The 14330-nt window shown below is 39.9% G+C and overlaps 1 protein-coding gene across 4 annotated transcripts in view; it reads right to left on the reverse strand.

The window, feature by feature from the left end:
* Positions 1-14330, reverse strand: part of ANKS1B (ankyrin repeat and sterile alpha motif domain containing 1B) — a 1050054-nt gene that overhangs the window by 354533 nt on the left and 681191 nt on the right. The gene's annotated exons all lie outside the window — the stretch shown is intronic.

The following is a 14330-nucleotide window of genomic DNA, read 5'->3' on the forward strand; positions in this document are numbered from 1 at the left end:
AGGATACTCAATCAAGTCTTTAACTGCTGAACTGATGTATTAATACACTGTGGAAAGTTGGTTCATTTCTTACAAGCTTCACAACTTCAGGATTTCTTTGTTGTGTTGGTGCTGATAAGAGAAGTGCTCTGGAAGCATTCTTTTCAATGTGGAGCATCACTTGCTGACATTTTTGCAAAATCTCATCCATCGTCAGTGCTACCTACTCATGGAACTGACATATAGGTACAGGGAGTCAGGGTTCTCCTTGAATGCCCTGCCTTTGCCTCAGTGAATTTTCTTAAATACAGAACTGCAAATGATGTTAATTTCTTCTCTTGTTTAATCTCATTTACTTACACCTTTTGAATCCACTAAGGATCTTTTTATAAAGACCTATGAATGTAATGAATACATAGGTAAGCATTTATTATTTCTTTTTGCCAGAAACATTTTATGAACTTTTTATATGCAAGGCATTGATTTAGGCATAAGAAGTTCAACGAAAAAGTGACTCAGTTCCTGACCTCATTTATATTCTTACTGGAATGACAAGATATGCGAATTATTAAGTCAGAAGCAGCACAAAGCAATGTGTGGAACTTTTGTAAGAGAGGATGGAGTCAAGGTTGACAGTCAGACATCTAGCTTTGATGTCTGGGTGAAACAGCAATGCCACTTACTGATACTGTGGCTGTAGAGACAAAACTGGCAAGAACAATGGGTTTCAGGTACTTGTGCAAGTTCTTCATGGAATAATGAGTTTGATGTAAAGAGCAGAGAGCCAGATTGAAGTTAGAGGTTCGTAAATTATCTAGAAATTGGTGATAATTAGGATTCTAGCAATGGCACTGATTTTCTGTAAATACTGATGTACACAGAGAAGAAAAGGAAGGTTTAGAAAAGTCATAGGGTTAATAAAGCAAGTATCATACCAAAAGCAATGATGGCTAAATCACTTTAGATCTAAAGAGGTCTTATAAGAGATAAAATGAGAACAGTTATGGTCTATCCAATGAGGATGACCATAAATTCCATCCTCAATAGTTTATACTTCTTTTTAGTACATATTGAGTAATAGGTAGATACTTTTCCTACCACTGGGTAAAAGGTAGACATTTTTACACAGGAGACTGAGGGATTATACCTTTACTTCACATACTAAAAGCCCAGGACATTGTGTAGGATAGACATTAGAAGGCAGCCTTTACGCAGAACATTAATATGATGATCTAAGGTAAGAAGAAGTGAGGATCTGGAGTATTTTAAGATTGTGTGTCTGTTTGTGTATTTTCCCAAAAGTACTAAATAAAATTGTTATCAAAGCACACTTCTACCTATTTATTTCTGTGTCGAAACTCTTGGATTTTTCATATGTAGATATAAGAGGAAGAAGAGAACCAAGTCATGAGAGGAAAAATGGACATGAGAACATTGAGAAAGTGAAATCGGCAGAATGTGCCAGGCTGTATCCCAGCAGTTGAGAAGAAAGTTAATAATACCCATCTCCATTGGACGAACAGTGGTTGGTCACTGAGCAGGTTGCTAAGGGCAATCAAGAAGTGAATAAAAAGGATGGTCTTTTTATTCTCTATGGAGATGCTGACAAATGGAATGAGTTTAACCCAATGAACAACAAAGCCCAAGGGCAACGGGTTTACTTTGTAATTTGCTTCTTGAAAGTCAATGCTGAGCTGATATGAGTGGCAGAGGTGTTTCTTTGACCTTGGAATACTACCAGAATTTTTAGATTGGATGTGGAGTTCTTCAGCTCTTCGGAATCTCATAGCAGAGACATTCTGTAGGTAACTGAAGTGATCTACAAAACATTATCTAAAAGATGATGCGATGCTGTCTAAACATGTCAGAATCAGACAGACTAGGGCTGGATAACATTTCTATATATCCCATGGCTCGGAGAAAATTATGAAACTCTAGTCTTAGCCAAAACATGAAAATTTCACAAAATAATACATGGACATATATCTCTCATATAAACCTATATAACTCTTAGTGACCAAGACTTAATGGGTTCCTTACCAAATCTGAGACACTATAAAACGTTTATTGACAATACATCCCATAGAAGACTTAGGAAAAGGAATTCAATCCAGGGATATTGGGAGAAACAAAATATAGGTGTCAGAATTGTGGCTGTGACACTGCCAGTGGTTCAATATCTAGCTGCTCCACTTCTGAGTCAGCTCCCTGCTCATGTGCTTGGAAAGGCAACAACAGATTACTTGAGTAATTGCACTTGGGTCCCTACCACCCACATGGAGGTCCTGGAGAGAGCTTTGGTCTCCTGGCTTTGGCTGAGTCCAGCCCTGAGTGATGGCAGCCATTTGGGAAATGAGTCAGTGGATGGGAGATCTCTCTCGCTCTAACTTCATTTTAAATATATAAATAAAATATTTAAAGAAATAGAAACAAAACGGAAATTTATTGGAATTGTTCAGATTGGTTAGCTTGTTACAACCCTATTTGAACCCATTTTCCTGTTTTTACATGATTCCTTAAAATTTTCCACCGAGCAGTTTTTCTCCTAACTTCCAGTCAACTTCTAGCTGGGTGATGTAGACATGGAGCCATTAGCATAACTAACACAAATCCTTTCTAGGGTGTTTTGCAGGAAATCTCAACTTACTATGCAGGCAAGGTGAGAAACTGCTAATAAGAGGCAACAAACAAAATGCATGTCGAATCAATTTATAATCTTTAGGAGGCTCCATAAACATGACTTCCTAAATACATGCTGCCTGCCAAGTTGCCTGACTTTAGGAGTTGCTATAACAACCAGCAGTTCTCAAAGCAGCCTTGGCTCTCTGCATTCTTAGATCTTCTATCAAGAAATATTATTATCCTTTCTGGTCGTGTTAGCTCAATTGTTTAAAGTTTGGAGCTAATAAAGCCAAAGCACACACATAAGCAACAAAATTCTACCACAGGCTCTCTTCCAATGTAATTTACTCTTTTACTTATTCAATCCATTCATTAAAAAAATCTGTACTGAATGCCTGCCATGTGCCAGTACTACTTTGGGATAAAGCAGAAAAACAAGTAAATTAATACAGGATTCAAAGTAAAAACAGCAAAATCAAACAAACCCCAAAGCCAAACAAACAAAAATCCAAACAATTAAAAGTACCAATTTAACTGTTGTGTGAAGAGTAGGGAGGTGCACAGACACTAAACAAGAAACAAATGCACACATAGGGATTCACCCCTGTGCAGGATGAAAAGCCCAAATGAAGACAGAGGGAGTGGAGAAAGAGGTGCCATGTTGGTGGATGGAAAATGCCTCTTGATGTGGTGACTTTGTAGCACAGATTTGGGTAAATCAATCACAAAAGCTGTAGAATCTTGTGGAGAGAATGACTCAGCTAGCAGGGCAATGAGTGCAAAGGCCCTGCGCTGGGCATGGGCTCAGCTCCATCTGGGGCAGCAGGGAGGCCTGTCTTATTGGAGCAGAGTGCTCAGGAGTGGTAGGTGATGAAATCAGGAAGGGCAACAGAAACTTGACATAGCACCTTTGAAGCCTTTGCAGGGGATTTCAGATTTTATTCTGAGTAAGTTGAGATACCAGTATGAAGTTCTGAACAGAGAAGTGATAGGATTTGATGTAAGACTTAGAAAAGATCACTGTAGTTCCAGATATTGAGGGGTCAAAGTGAAAGGCAGACCCATCTCAGAACACCATAGCAAAAATACAGGGAGAGAGGTTGGGTGGCTTAGAGGAGGTGCAAGTGTTGAGAAGCTTTAGGAGCCTGGATGATTTTGAAGGTAGAACCAGTTGAATTTGCCAATGGAATAAATGTATACTATGACATAAGGACTTCAAATGTGACTGCAAGATTTTGTTTTTGAAAACTAAAAAATGAACTAGTGTATTTACTTCTATAGGGAAGACTGGAAAAACATTTAAGTCTACACAAACCTATTTGTGTGCGCACGTGTGTGTGTGTGTGTATGTGTAGATAGGTAGGTAGGTGTTCAGAAATAAGTATGGAGTTCAGAACATACTGGAATTTCTGAGAGGCATTTAAGCATATATATCAAATAGGCAATTGCATATATATATATAAAATCTCTTTATAGATTCCAGAGTTCAGGGGAGAGATCTGCACTAAAAACACACTTTCAAGAGCCATTAGGGAATAGGTGGAACATAGGACAATGGTGCTGAATGAAGTCATTTAGGATGTGAACAAGAATAGAAAATGAACAAAAGGACCTAACCATAGGGAAACAGTATTATAATTGGGTAAGATGGTAAAGCATCTAACTAGTTAGTGCAGGAGCATCCAATAAGAGAAAGGGAGAAGGCATGACCAGCAAGACAGGAACCAAGAGATAAGAAGGCATTGAAAAACAGTAATTTAAAATGAAAGAACTTAACAGTTAGGTCAAATATTGTTGAAAGGCTGGATACAAGGAGGACAGAGAACTGACTATTGGATTTGGTAGTGGAGAACTCATTGGTGGTTGTCTAAAGGGTAAATTTAGTAGAGTGGTGAGAACAAAACGTGTTCAAGAGAAAACACAGAAATGATGATTATTGACAGTTTTTGAGGGATTTCATCATAAACAGTTGAAAATGAGGTAATGACTGAGGAAACACAGGGTAAAGGGCATTTTGAAAATTCCTGTTAGGATTTACTGTGACATATGTTAATGGGGACATCCAGCAAAGAGGGGTTAGCTAATGATGCAGGAGACAGGGGCATAGTGAAACTACTGAGGATGCAAAGGGGCCCATGTAGTTTAGGTGAGATTTTATTCATCCATCCCTAAAAGTTAAAGGAGCATTTACAGTATGTCACAAGTGCAGTTAAATAGTTAGGACAAAAAACCCCCAAAACATACAAACAAAAACATGGCTCTTGCTAACAAAAAGAGTATTTTCTTGAAAGGAGGAACTAATGATTCACATTCGATATACTAGTGGCAATTTTAGAGAAACAGAGCCAGCCAGGGCTCTCATCTTGGGCTCTTTTCACTGTGGTTGATTTGTGGGCTAGCATGTCACTCTAAGCCAGTATTCAAATCTTGATGTATTCTGGATTATGCCACTAATTTGATAAATTCAGACCAGAGTTCTAGGCATGAATTGCTACAGCGGTGGCAGATAGCACCAAGCAGTAGATTTGAGAAATGTTTAAAAGGCAAAGATGAACGATCCTAGTGGCCAGCGGACCTGGACTAAGATTACCAACATGGAAGGTCAAAGAAAATTTACAGGCTTCCACATCCAGTATCCTTAAGGTTGGCATGCTGGAAGTAAATTTCTAATGGAGATCATGGGCGAATATGAAGAATCTGGGACATTTTCTTAAAAGAATCAGGTCTTAAAAGTACTGGTCCTTTAAAAAAATATTTTAAAGGGGCCAGATATTACAGCCTATAGATGTAAAAATAGACTTGATATTTATTTGATGTCACATACACAAACATGCACAAAAATAAGAAGAAAGATAGGAGAGACTAATAAATCTCTAAAATATACAGGAGACATAGGGAGTAGCTAAAGAAGGGTACACGGTTTAAGTGAGATTCATTATGACAATTAAAAAACAGTAGGACAGAGAGCTCCAGTTATTGATATCTTTATTTTTCACACAACAATTTGAGGCACTGATACAAAGTAACTGAAATATATGGCTACATTTCACAGTAGCTTAAGACTATATGTATGGGTCTATGAAAATAATGTGAATAGTTTTGGAGTTTGGGGAAAAGAGAGCATGGTTAATCTACATGTCTATTTTCTGGTTAATTCCATTAGGTAGGAAAGAAACACCATGAAACTTGTTGAAACTTTTTGAAATGTCCCACTGCCAGAGCTGTACTACAACCCCAAGATGGCAGATGAAAAAAGTGGGTATCTGAGGGTACGATCCTAGGCCTTGAGTTGCAAACATAGAATGTCTATAAAACTTAACCTGTAAAACAACTTTACATGTGATTTCACAGAATGTGCTGTATTTTTCATTTAACAATCATCATCTCTCTATCCCACCTTACTGTGCTCCAAATCCCAGAGTAAATCCCACGTGCTGGGAAGATCAATCATTTTATCTAATGATTTTGGGTGCATTCTGGCTTCTTGCCCAGCACTCCTGGGTGTGCTGAGAACAAGAGAAGGACAGAGAATAGAGATGAAATCTTCAGGGTGCCTGAACTCTGTTATTTAAGTTTATTTTTATTTCCATCTGAATGACTTCCAAGAAGAATTTGCAATAGCCGCAAGACTTTTGGAAAATCACAGATACTGTATGCTTGATTTTCTTATTTGTAAAAGCAAGAGGGTTGTTCTAAATGATCTCCAAATTTGCTTGTAACAGAGTTTGATCCAAACAAAAACAGAGTTAGGGAATGGTGGTATCAAATGTATATTTTAGATACAATAAACATTTTTATATTAAAAAATAGATAATTCAACTAACGCTTGAGTCATGATGGAAACTCTGAATTGAAAAAAAAAAAACCTAACAGCAGGAGATGAATAGAGCATAGAATCTGAATAGTTGACATGTGCTGTAAGGAGAGGTTATTTCTTGAGAAGCAGAATGACAACTTTCTGCTGAAAGATATCAAACCTCAAAGGGCCCTTCAGCAAGCTCACAGGCAAACTCCCACCATGGTAGACTGAATAACTTGTCTATAAAAATATCATATTGGGGGATCTTAGAGGCAAAGACCAGCACTTCTGGAGATGCTCACTCAGATGGCAGAGGCACTCAAGGTAACCCTTCAGTGAACACCAGCCTGCTTTCAAGTCCTTTGCTCACTTGTCTGGTCCTCTTTAAAAGCCAGGTGCCAGTAAAGCCAGTGTCTCCAGATTTGGAGGGAGTCGCAATAATCTCAACAGACCACTATCACCTACCAGCATTCACAAAAGGAACAAACTATTAACTATGAACGCCTAGGGTAGGGGCAAGACCTAGTAGTCAGGAAAGCAGGCAGCATACACACAATGCTTTATCTTGAGAAAATGTATAAAACGTTTCCTGGAATCATTGCGTATCACTCCAATGGAGGGTGCCTCTAGTAATGAAACTGATTTCCTCAGTGAAATTAATCATTGACAATACCAAATCAATGAGTATCTTGGGATCCTGGCTATATAAAGGGTCAAATGATCATGAAAATGGTTGTCTTGCTTGCTTGTTTCCTTACATGGATGTCTGAATGCCTGCTAAGCTTCTGAGTCATGGTGTTCTTACATCAGCAGGTGGTTGGACAGATTTTGCTATTTTTTAAAAAAAGATTTTTAATTATTTTTTATTAGAAAGGCAGATATACAGAGAGGAGGAGACAGAGAGGAAGATCTTCTGTTCACTGATTCACTCCCCAAGTGCCAATAGATGACCAGAATTAAGCTGATCCAAAGCCAGGAGCCTGGAGCTTCTTCTAGGTCTCCCAGGCAGGTGCAGGATCCCAAGGCTTTCCCAAGCCACAAGCAGGGAGCTGTTTGGGAAGCGGGATGGCCAGTCCATGAACCAGTGCCTTTTGGGATCCCAGCGCTTGCAACAGCTGTTAGGCTACTGTGCCTAACAGATTTTGTTCTTTGACCAGTTCTGCCACTTCCTTCCACAGTTCATACTACCTTTAGTGTATTGTAAAAAACAATATTGTGAACTACATGCTCAAAACCAAAACAAACGGCACCTATGTAGAAATTCTAAGCTTTGTAACCAGCTGAATGTGAGCAATTTGCTTAACCCCTTTGAATTGATTCTTTTCAACTATAAAATGTGCATTATATATTTTTTTTAAAACCTCATGGGATTAATTAGAAACCACACAACAGCTGCACACTGCAATGTATTGTGGGAAAAAAACACTGGTTTTTAAACTCCAGCATTCTATAAACAGCACTGTTGCCTGTCATCTGAAGAGATGGCATCATTAGTGTCCTTTCTCTGCAACATGGTTGGTGAAATTAGGACACAGGCCATGAATGGTTAGCTCAAGACTCTGAGTCAGACTATCAGGCAATACAGAAGGAAGTCTTCAGCTAAAGGTTCATTATTTCCTATAGAAACACTGCTGTGTGTGCTTGGAATTGAGGTGGAGCCCTTTGCCACAGTGATGGCTAATTTGTACCTGCTTGAATGGCTCCAGAGAATCCAGTCAATAAGCAGGAACTGGCCTATTCATTTGGACATTCCTCTCAAATTGTTTGAAATAAATCCTCAATACTTGATTTTTCTGACCTGGTTCACAGCCACTCAGTGCCAGCCTGTGGTTTGGCATTATGAGAAATTTTTCAGTCTGTTGGGTGGAAGTAATCCAATCCTGCAACTGTGTGTGGTAGACTGCAGAGAGACTATAGTGATAAGATCCAAAAACACAAGAAAAGTTCTTAGGCTTAGTAGAAGTAGAAATGTATGGTAGCAAGTCTGGAGAAATGGAATTAGATTACTGAGACAGCCAAAGGGTAGATTCTTTCAGAGTAGAGGTCTATATATTGTTAAAGAGTAGAATTCTCAGGACCCGGCACCATGGCTAAATTGGCTAATCTTCCCTCTCAAGTGTCAGCATCCTGTATGGGCACCAGTTCATGTCCTGGCTGCTTCACTTCCATTCCAGCTTCCTGGCGATGACCTGGGAAAGCAACAAAAGATGCCCCAAAGCCTTGGGACCTTGCACCCATGTGGAAGACCTGGAAGAAGTTAGTGGCTTCGGATTTGCACAGATCGGCTCAGCTCTGGCTGTTGTGGCCATTTGGGGAGTGAATGAACAGAGAGATCTTTCTCCTTGTCTCTCCTTTTCTCTGTAAATCTGCCTTTCTAATAAAAAAAAAGCAGAATTCTCTCTGATGTCTGGGTGTGGTCAGGTGCTGCAAAGCAACAGGGCAAGTAGGGTGTTTTTCAGGGTTGGGAAAGGAGACTCCTTTTCAATTAAGATGGAAGTAGTGCTGAGTACCTAATTAAGTTGTAGTGGTGGATAAAGGAGGTTTAGTCTCAAGGTAAAATATGGTGCCCAAAGAGGCCACAGCAAGAGCAGAGTATAGCTGGAGTGGATAGCCCCAATAGTAGCTCAAGATAGAGACGTTGAAGTAGATGGATATGAGCAGTCTCCCTACATGCACAGAGGAATCCTGGGAGGGGTAATATTCATAATTCCAGACAAAAGATATTGAGTTTGCAATGGGTAGCAAGAATCAGCCATTCAGGCAAAGGAAATCATCAGCTAAAATCTTTGATTAAATGAACTGTGTCAGGGTCAATCACTAGCATTTATTCCTACAAGAAGGTCTTAGATTCCCATTTTCATCACTCTTGTGATGCATTAATATTTTTCTTGCATGTTTGTTAACTTCGTGTTGATGAAAATTTATTATTTTCACCCTGGTGTGGGCTGTGCTCACAGGTTCTGTATTTTAGAGGATATATAATGGAAGTGTAGCAGAAACTGATATGTCCAGATATGGAGACAAAGTGCTGTATGTCTCTATGCATACAGACCAAAGATGGACTCACAGTGAAAGAATTGAAAATATCCTAACAGTAGGATGCTGGACTCTCTGATATTGTCCATCTCTACATAGTTGGGGAAAACTTCAATAACAGCATATTCATGTTCATGAAGGACACCCATGATAAAACTAGAGGGGAAATCAATGGGGGTGGGTGGGTGGAGGGAGAGGTCTTAGGGAGGGGCACAGGTAACCCCAGAGCCTATGGAACTGTATCATAAAGCAAAATAGTTTTAAATGAAAAAAAAAAAACGGTGTCATGTGACATCAAGGGTGGAGCAACAGAGGCTCAGGGATGACACAGAATCTAGTGCTGTTATTAGAAGTGGGGCAGTACAACTGGGCTAGCTCAGCAGCAAGAATCATTTGATGCATGCACACAGAAGATGAGATAGAATTTAAATATATTCTGCTTTAGATTTGGCTTGACCTCAGGAGCATGGGCCAAATAGACAGGCAGTGTCCCCTACTGTGTTGAGTGGGAGGTAGGCTTGAATCCAGAACCAAAAATGGGGAACAGTGGAGCTGGGGGAAGGTTCTCTCCACTCCCCACGCTCCACTTTGTTGTCACTTGGAACAAAGGTCTGCAAACTTTTCAGTGAGTTGCCTTAACTTGCACCTGGAGATAAGCATGATGGAGATAAGCCAGGGTAAGAGGAGGGAAAGCTATAATGACATGGATTCGTCCCACTGAGAGCTATCCATCAGCAGTTATCTCCTCAATATTTTAGGAAGACATTTAGTGTGACACTAGGATTTTAAGTGATGGCTCCATCAAAAATGAAAAATGCTTAAACTTCGTTAGTGCACATGAACACGAGAATATCAAGAGCTCATCTGGTTTTTGTTCCTATATTTCTTATCTGAGTAAAGCACAAGTGAAGGATTGGTTCCTTATTTAATTTCAAGTTTTGCTAGTGGTCAATCAGATGGATAAAGTAATCCTTTCTTTTTTTTTTCTTTTTGACATGATACCAGTTTTGGCAATACATTCTCTTCTTCTACCCAAGCTAATATATGACCTTTGACTTTTGCCATACTACAACGTGTACACGCATGGCGGCCATTTGTTTAATAGCTTTAAAAATAATCTTTAACAATTTGTTCCACTTTTATTCCCTAACATTCGATTTTGCTTTGTGAAACATGTGAGATAAATCTTATATTTAGGAGCCATTTGGTAGGGAACCTGGTAGAGTAAAATGCAATTGATTTTTTTTCTTCTGCAGTTTTTGAAGAAATAGCATGTGAATCCAGATTAGGTGGCATCATGTATATTTTTATAAAAGGAAGTTTCGCTTGCTTGGGCTGAATTCATGCTCAGAAGCCTCAGTCATCCATGATTCCTTCTTTTCCTCAACTCCAAAGTTCAATATTCCCATGTTTTATACCCCTTTTCTGGCATAACATCTCTGACACTCTGATTGGAGCCATTGCCTTTCCTACGACACCTAACAGACCTTTCCACTTACAATTCTCCTTCTCTGTCTGTCTGTCCTCTACAGTGCCAACACAGTGAGAGGGCTGACACACAGCTCTCACCACAACACTCTGTTGTTCCCGAATTTAGTACAGAATTAAGTCCAATACAGGATGACATTTGAGGTAAGGGCTTTCATTTATCTAACACCACTGCTTCCTTCTCTCTGCTGTTCCTGACACATGAACTGTGAGCCGCCAGCTACATCCCTGTAGCTTCTAGACATGTTCAGCATGATTTCGTCTTTACATCTCCTGGAGAACTGCACACGTTCTTCCCAGGCTTCTATAAATGGTGAGTCCTTCAACTTTTTGTGGTTTAAAGGTCACTCTTGTGACAACTTCCTTCTGTCCCACAAACATGAATTTCCTGATGCACCACCGCAGCAGCACATTTGTGTCAGGAACTTGTAACTGCATTGAATTGTAATGCTTTGTTTGTGAGTCTATCACTTCAATCTGGCTGGGAGCCACAGAAAGCCAGTGTCCATTCGAGTGTCACTCATCTTTTACTTTTGCTGCCTTCTGCCTCTCCCTCTGCTCTCTCAAGTCCCAGGGCCTCCCTGCAGGGTCTTGACACAGGACAAACATTCCACAATCATCTGTTGGTCACGGGACTGAATGATTGTATTATATAAGATTTTCTAAGCCCTTGTTGTTTCATTTCTTAATTTACATTGAATTTATTAGGGTAAATGTTCTCTTCAAGTTTTCCTTTACTGACATATTACACTCCATGGCTCCATCATTTCTCCCCATTGGCACACAACTGAACGCACAATGGATACTAAAGCCTTTGTCAGATTAAAAAAGTCTGAGGGGTCTCAGACCTTTTACCAAGTTCAAATAAGAAGTTTCTAGAAGGTATGGATTAAGAACAGGCTAAATGCTCTGTTCTTCTTTGTGTTGACTGTGTTTTTTTTTTTTTTTCTTTTCTCAGAACAACCCTTCTCATAATGCTTGTTTTCCTAATTTTTAGCTTAAACGTTTCATTAGACACAGGCCACTTCTCCCTGTCTCCTCATCTTCAGAGACTGTAAATTACCCTGTTACTTCATTTGTAATGGGAACATATTTATTTTCTGTGATGATGGTTCCCCTGAGCCTTCCTTTTTCTTAGAGATATAAAGTTAACTTCCTTTGTGGCAAATTAAGGACAGATTACAGGCAGCCTGGGAGCCAGGCTCCATCACCACAGGGGCCGCCTACTCAGCCTCCTTCTGTTCAGTCATCCAAGAGCTGCAGCTGCTAAGCCAGCCTGGGGACGGGCTGCTCTCCCCCTGCCTCTCTTCATCTCACAGAGGGAGTCGAGAAGTCCCTTTCTCCATCCGTTTCTGGTTGACGTCTGATCCCATGTTTTCTAGATTCTCCTTCTCCTCCCCCTACCCCAGCTGCCTACCATCTCCCTCCCACATCCAGGCCAACGGTGACTGTGCTCCAAGACTCCCCCTCCTTTCAGCACTGGCGCTTGGTTTCCATAGCAACAGAAAATGTTGGTGGGAAGCAAAGATGTTGAACTGCAAGGAGAGTTAGGGCTGGGAGGAGGAGGTGAAATGTGGGTTCTCTGGAGGTTGTGGAACGAGGAGAAGGGGGAGTTCCCTGGTGAAAGCTGTGGACGGGGGGAGCAAGAAGCCTGGTGAGGAACCCTTAGGAGAGAAGGTGATGAGGTTCAGGAGGGAGATACACTGGCACATGGCAGCTGCTTGGCTTGGGAAAACAAGCTAGGAAGAAGTAGGAAAGACTACACAAAGGAAGGGGGGACTCTGTAGTAGTTGATGAAAGGGTTATGGTAGCTATAAGACTGGGAGTAGGTGATTTTATTTAGGTGAGTTGTGAAAGGTGATGGACCTGGTGACAAACAGTGGGGGTGAAGGGGGCTTCTGTAGGGCTTAATACTAATAGGAAACAGAAAAGGAAGGATAATGGTCCTGGTTTCATGAACCGGCACTTTCATTTATTAGACAGGTGTTACTTTGTCCTCTTTGGATTTTAGTTTGCTCTTCTGCTTGGCTCATTTAGTCAAGTTCAGTTGTTAAGATCTACTCTGAAAGTTGTGAGAACCAACTAAAATAAAGTACATGAAATGACCACTCAAGAGGAGAATGAATACTAGTTTTTAAACCTTAGCTTGTAGAAGAGGGCTTGGAACTGGAAATGTAGCTGAAAGTTCGCTGAAATCTATGCAGTTTGACCTTGTTTGTAAATGAGGACAAGTTCATGAAAAACTAGAATTAAAAGATGAGCTTATTTGGGCATGCTATTTTTTGAAATTTATGCACAGGGTTTTTCATAATACTCAATTTTCATGACATATTTGAAAACCCTTTACTGCATGTATTTCAAATTTTGGAGGGCACATAGACTGTTAATTCTATTTTTCCCATAACCTTGTTGAAGTGCCATTACATGTTCTTTTAGTTTTCCTTGTCTTGTGGTGTGCACAAGGTCATCATTACTTGTACCTAAGTATATGGTACTAGAGCGGTATTTAGTGCTAGTCTTTTCATCACCAAATCGGAAGCTGTCTCCTTCCTCCGAATCACCTCTCCATCTGCACTTCTGAGGAGCCTTCTAGGCTATTTCTGCAATTCTTTCCCTGTTCTTTTGGCCTGATAATCTCACATGTCCCTTTTGTCTACTTAACACAAATGGCTCCTGCAAAACAAAAAATAATCTTCCTTTTCTGCAATTGCGTGTGCAGTGGCCCGTCATCTGGATGGATGTCTGTGCTTCATTTCCTTCAGGACTCTGAGGCAAGCAAAGCTAGACATTTGTGGCACAATGACAGGCGTCTTTAAGTAGTGCCTTTTGTTACCTTAGAGGAAGAGTGGCAAATTGCTACAGAGGTTCCTTGTCCTGAAACCAAGAACCTAACAGCAAAGATGATGATCTGTTGTTCCAAGTGATTCACACGGATAGAAACACAGCTCATCTGACTCTCATGAGTTAGTATACAGTTATTACCTGCTTGTTTCCATGAGTGAAAACTGAATCTCAGAGACACTGAGTAATTTATTCAAAGTAATATTACTTCTCAATCATGAAGATTTGAAATTAGTCAAAACTATTCCCATAATCATTGCACTGTGTGACCTCTATGTAGATGAAATATCTGGGTTCTTTTAGAGACTGTAGCTTGAGGATATTATTACTGTTTTTATGTTTTTCACAGACAATTATTTTTTTCTTTACTTGCTATCATTTAATTAATAATAAAGGAATCTGTGACTACAACACTTCTGGTTTCTTCTGGGATTTCTTGCTAATTTTGCCACAGAGTAAAAACTAAGTGATTTAAAATGATAGTTAGATAGTTATTCAGTCCATTGGCTTATCTGATTTTCCTCTTATAAAAATGCAGTGGAATACAGGTAGTTTAAGGCTGGGG

The sequence above is a fragment of the Ochotona princeps genome, chromosome 15 (assembly GCF_030435755.1).
Source record: "Ochotona princeps isolate mOchPri1 chromosome 15, mOchPri1.hap1, whole genome shotgun sequence".
NCBI lineage: Eukaryota > Metazoa > Chordata > Mammalia > Lagomorpha > Ochotonidae > Ochotona > Ochotona princeps.